Below are 6610 nucleotides of genomic sequence, written 5' to 3' on the forward strand. Positions count from 1 at the left end.
TTGGTGTCCGTAGGGATTATCTTTGAATAAGGTTACGACCTAGCCATGTCACACATCCGCCATCATGGGATATAACCCGTTAACAAAAGTTGACCCACACTAGAATGATTCTACCACAAAGCCCGAGTAACGTGGCCCCCGGCCCAAAGCTAGGGATCACCGAGGTTCACCAGGACAAGGCTCGTTGATCATCCAGAATGTGGCTTTGTTCCCCTTTTCCCTTGAAGCCTTGACACTACTCGAACTCTCTGAGTACCGCCCAAAATGTCTCATGTTTGCCTGTTTAACCTTCACAATAAACAAAGAATAAACAAATACTTCCTCACAGGCTCCTCATCCTCTTCCTAAGCCTCTCAAGTCTCAACTGCTTACTCCTGTTGGGATTCACTAATTCCATTACTTAACATATTCATATATGTGACATTTTAATTTAGTCATAAAATTAAAACTAGATCTTATGCATGCAAACTAAAGCAAGATAAAAGAAGAAATCGTCAATCTTACATTGAGGTTTCAGATTTTGGGCACCAACAAGATCTCCTACTTGTTAGTTCTTGAGCTTTCCAACAATGGATGAACAAGATTCAAGAGTAGAATCTCTCCTCAAGGATTTATATCAAGGAACCAATCTTAATGCTAATACCAATTTTGTTACTAGAAATTATGTATTAGCTCCTTAAAAATCACTAACATAGATATTTTTTTTAGCTGAAATGTGAGTATATATTTATATCAAAAACCAAACGTCCATTTACAAGGTTAGGGGTTCAAACCCCGTTAAGCTCAAAAATAATCATACAGCAACCAAACCTACTCAAACATATTCTCATTACTAATCAAAGTAGCTAAGCCAACCATTGGTGCTGTGATGCAAACCAGGGCCTGCTTTGTTGCATCCTCTTCTTCCTGCAATCCTCAATCTGTTTTGCTACAAATTCAGGCCTCAGAACTGAGTACTGAAGTCTTGTATTGTTTCTCTGGTACCAAATAGTATATAGATAGACATTGAATACCATAGTCATTGCTTTCCACTGTAGACTATTTTCCCTCCCATTCTGGAGCTCATTGAGACTAGGGAATGATCTCCCCGACCAGTAGCAACAAATGTTGCCCGATTCTGCAAATTGTAAGTACATTCATATAAGAGATGAGCCATCGTTTCAGGTAGCTCCCCACAGATTAAGCACAAGTTGTCCTCACAGAAACCAAACTGGTGCAGCCTGGTTTTAAGATTTAATCCTTCCTGCATAATAAGCCAAGTAATGATTGAGTGTTTGGGTACGTTCCAACTGTTCCATACCAGAGAACACCAATCTACCTTAGGTTGTTGATTGTAGAGCCATCTATATCCATTCTTGAGTGTATAACCCTTCTCATCAGGCACCCAACAGTTCTCAACAAATCCCTCCTTCAGTTTTTCCTTAGTCTTGCATATATTTTTTCAAGTCCAGGGAGAATCTGCAGGGGGAGAATAAGAATGCCAGTTTTGGTTTTTCAGGTAAACATTACTTATCCACCTTATCCACAACCTGTCAGCTTTCCTATACACCCAATTCACCAGTTTCCCTACAGCTGCCCAGTTCCAAGCCTCCACCTTCTTAATGCCTAATCCACCAGCATCTTTAGGCATAGTAACTCTATCCTAAGCTACTAATGGTACTCTGTGGTAGTCAGGACTTCCATACCAAAGATAATTTCTACAGATTGCTTCTATTCTCCTTAGCACAGCTTTGGGAATCAAGAACATAGTAGCCCAGTAAGTGTGAAGAGTGTTTAGCACTGAATTGATGAGGGTAATCCTGCCTGCATAAGAGAGTTTCTTGGCCCCCAAACCTCTAATCCTTCTAATAATTTTTTCAGTTAAACAACTACAGTCTTTCTTGCTCAATTTACCTGGCTGTATTGGAACCCCCAGATACCTGAAGGGCATTGTGCCCTCCTGAAATCCAGTGACTCTCAAAATATCAGTTTGTAGCTCAGGTACCATACCACTGAAGAATATTTCAGACTTTGTATTATTCATTCTCAAACCAGAAGCATTAGAGAATGAGGTGAAAGCCTTCATAAGAAGCATAATTGAAGGAGCATCCCCTTTGCAAAACATGAGAAGATCATCTGCAAACATCAGGTGGGTGAGCTTTAAATTCTTGCATAGTGGATGATAGTGGAAGGGCCATCTCTCTGTAGCAAAGGCAATAAGTCTAGTCAAGTACTCCATGCAAATAGTGAAAATTAGAGGGGAGATTGGATCACCCTGTCTAAGCCCTCTTTGCCCTTTGAAATATCCAAAATTGCTTCCATTCAGGACCAGAGTAAAGGAGGTGGACTTGATGCAAGCCATGACCAGATTTGTGAAATGAGTAGGGAAGTTGAGGCCAGAAAGAAGCTGCTCCACAAAATCCCATTCTACAGTGTCATAAGCCTTCTGGAGATCTATTTTGAAGAGGCATCTAGGAGATACATGGCTTCTAGCATACAAATGCACAATATCCTGACAAATTAAGACATTCTCAATAATTGACCTGCCCTGGATAAAAGCTCCCTGATTGTCATGAATAATATCAGGTAATACAAGAGCCAGCCTGTTGCATAGAAGCTTGGATATAACTTTGTAAATCATGTTACAGCAAGCAATAGGCCTAAATTGCTTAACAGAAGTGGGCCTATCACACTTAGGGATTAGTGTAATATTTGTGGCATTGATCTGTTGGAGAATCTGACCTGTATTAAAAAAATCTGCAACAGCTGCATAGACATCCTTCCCTATCATGTCCCAAGTATCCCTGAAAAAACCACTGGAATAGCCATCAGGCCCTGGGGCTTTGTCTTTAGGAATAGAAAAGACTGCATGTTTCACCTCCTCATAAGTGACACTGCTATTAAGAATTGCAATATGTTCTGAGCTGCATACTTTTCCCTTAGCCAGTACAGCAGCTTTGACTTCCTCAGTGGGACTCTTCTTACCTAGCAGATCCTCATAGTAGGCTAAGAATGCATGCTCAATGGTTTCAGTATCAGTGCAAAGTTGTCCTTCCTTATCTTCAATTTGAATAACCCTATTTCTCAGGCATCTCTTCTTAATAGCACAATGAAAATAAGCTGTATTTGTATCTCCCTCTTCCATCCATTGGACTTTTGATTTTTGTTGCAAGAAACTATCCCTGGCTTTTGTCAAATTTCGAAGCTCGGTCATGAGATGCACTTCTTCTGCAATAAGCTCAGCACTTTGACCATTTGTGGCAATCTGTACCTGGACTTCAGCTAGTAGGTATGCAGCTTGGCTAGCCTGATTTTCAATATCAGAGAAGCATTCTTTGTTTAAAGCTTTCAGCTTGTATTTCAAATCCTTCAATTTTTTTGTCAGACAGAACATTTTTGTCCCTGTTAGGGGCCTTTCCCAAACTTCCTTCACAGTTGGCAGGAATGCAGGAGCATTGCTCCACATATTGAAATACTTGAAGCTTCTAGCTTTACCCTTGTTCAGTTTTCTATTACTCACCACACAGGGTGTGTGGTTTAACAGTCCCTCAGGGTGAAAGTGTGCTACCATATCAGGGATTCTCTCCACCCATGCCTGGTTGATTAGAAACCTATCAAGCCTACTGTACTTCCTGTGCTCAGCATCCTGTTTATTATTCCACGTATAAAAAGCACCAGTAGCAGGAATATCAGTCATTCCACATAACCCCAAACAATTCAAGAAATCCTCCATATCCTCCTGTCTTGTTTGTCCCCCCATCCTCTCTTTTGGGTGGATAACAGTATTAAAGTCCCCAGCTAGTGCCCAAGGCCCATTACATTGCAAAGCAAAGGATTTCAACCAATTCCAAAGCTCAACTCTCTCACTCCCATCATTAAAAGCATAAATCATTGTTAGATGGAAGACTTGCTGAGATGCTGTCACAGTGACCTGAACATGTATGAATTGAGGATTGTATTGCAGTACTAATATATCAAAAAGGCTAGGTTGCCAAATGAGCCAAACTCTACCTCCCTTATGAGTATGGCAATTAGTTGTAACACACCAGCCATCAAACAAATTATGAGATATATGACTCACATTTCCAGCATTTATTTTTGTCTCTAATAAACCAAACAATCCAATATTCTGCTTATTAATAAAATTCTTCACTATATGTTGCTTATTTACATTATTGAAGCCTCTAACATTCTAAAAGCCAATGTTATTCATTAATATCAGTTTGGATAGGAGGGTTACCAGTATCATCTACCATTCCTTGCTGAGAATTCTGAACAGTGGGGGTTTTATAGTTCAAATCCTCCTGAGTTGAGCTATCTTTGTCATTCTGAGGTGTCAGGCTATCCTGCACAGGTGATCTCTTTGTAGGAGTTGTCACTCGTGCCCCAGGAGTACCATTAGCTACAGTCAAAACAGGGTATTCAGTTGCAGAAAGTTTATTGTCAGTAGCAACAGGTTTAGGAATAGGCTTCCAAACCCTGGCAACAGGCTTTGCCTTCTGACTCACCCTCCTACAGTTCTTCTCTTCATGACCCATGCCCTTACACTTAGTGCAAATGGTCGGCTTCCATTCATATTCCACATTTACCACAATGATTTTACCCTGCTCATCCTTAAATTTAACAGAGTTATGAAATTTCTGTCCCACTGTAAGTTCCACCATGGTTCTAGCAAACCCTAGCCTCGTTTTATCCTCTGTTGCTGCATCCTTTCTGACATACTTACCAACTAGTCCAGCAATGGAAGGAAGGCATTTGCCCCAAAATTTTAATGGCAGACCATGTAATCTTATCCAAGCAGGAACCACTTTGACATCCTCTTTTAAGAGGTCCACATTAACCTGCCATGGCTTGACAATGAGTGGCTTGTTATCAAACATATGATAACCAGCCGTGAGTATAGCATCTCTGTCTTTCATTTCCTTAAATCTGACCAAGAAAACTCCATTAGGAAGAAATGAAACCTTATCAATGCCAAACTTGCTCCATATACGATGGATAAATCCATTTAACACTTCCCATGGCGGATTAGCACCAAGAACAAAACAATATACCGCCTGATTCCAGTACTCCACTTCCTCTTTGACATCCTCAGATGTAAATTATAACATCTCCTCATGAACAGTCTCCGCCATAGGGCTCTCTACAGTCACAAGAACCCTATCATCCTTTTTTGCCTCCGTCTTCTTTCCACGTTGAGTAACCCATGTTGTGCTTGGGACCGGATCCTCTTCATCATCAAATGATAAGCCAGTCACATGATGTATCTCATGCATAGGCTTAGTACGTAAAACCTCCTCCTCCTCTGGTCCTCTCTTTTTTCCATTACTATGGCCAAGACTAGGTTTCTTTGCAGATACAGTACGTTTAGTTGCTGATCTTTGATTACTACGAGTTTTCTTTGCTGAATTTCGTGCCATAATAACGTATTAAAGAGCCCTAATTAATGGCTGCAAGCAAGCTTTTTTTCGCCTGATAATCGCCTGTCATTAGGGTTTTTCATCAATTTTTGAATTTTTAAATCTGGATTTTTTCTTCTAACATATATAAGAAAAATATTAGTATGGAAAGGAATTTTTTGAACTTTATTTCTCTAGAAAACTAGTAGAGAAAAGGAGTAGAGAGATAAGTTATTTCATATGGAATGAATGATCAAAATGAGAAAACTATTTCTCATTAGTGGAGTGGAGGGGGCCGGTCAAGGAATGGGTTAGAGTGCCCACTCCTTGCTCATCTTTTGCTACAATTTGTCTTCACAATATATGTAGCATGCTAGACTAGGGTATTAATAGGTTTTCTTAATCATGACCTATTTTCTCTTAAAAAGAACACCCATTATCTATGGTACCCTCCATTTTCGGTCCAAATGGATAAAATAGTTTCCATTTTATCTTTGTCATTTGTAATATTGTCACATGTCACATATTACATGACCCATTATGTAATTATGCAATTTTAACTCCTTAAAATTCATAATACACAAAAATGAAACAATTAAATAATTTCACTAGTAATTCTCAATTACTATCTTAAAAAAATTGTCACTTTAATATAAATTACAACGTCTTGTAATTTAGATGGACCGTTCATTCCCGTCTCAATTGTTTCATAAACAATAAACAATTCTAAGTAAATAAAACAATTCGATTACTTAGACGGAGTCTTATTTAATCCAATTACAATAAGACCGTCAACTTACTCATAAAAATTATTTCCAATTTTAAGGTAGTAATTAACTCGTATCTACATACGATTAATTAAATAATCAATTAAGACCGTATTCCCTAAAGATATGACCTTAAGGGATCAACTGGTCACCACCGTCGCACGACAGTAATGTCAAACTCTAGTCAGTCAATCATTACCGATATGTGTGGACCAGTTGACTGTAAAATATTACATCCCACATGTATTCTTAAAATGAGATTTAAACATGTGATCATCATGATCGACAGTTGTGATCGCATTATTGTCGGAGGACACTTATTCCAATAATCTCCCACTTGTCCTTTACAAGTGTGCGTCACCAATTCTCTTGTTCTATTACTATCTCCCACTCAATGCAAGGTGTCTTTCAGGTCGTACTTGCAAGTGATCATATCGAGAGTGGTTTCCTCGATCTGGAGAATAA

Source organism: Silene latifolia, chromosome 10 (genome assembly GCF_048544455.1).
Source record: "Silene latifolia isolate original U9 population chromosome 10, ASM4854445v1, whole genome shotgun sequence".
Taxonomy (NCBI): Eukaryota; Viridiplantae; Streptophyta; class Magnoliopsida; order Caryophyllales; family Caryophyllaceae; genus Silene; species Silene latifolia.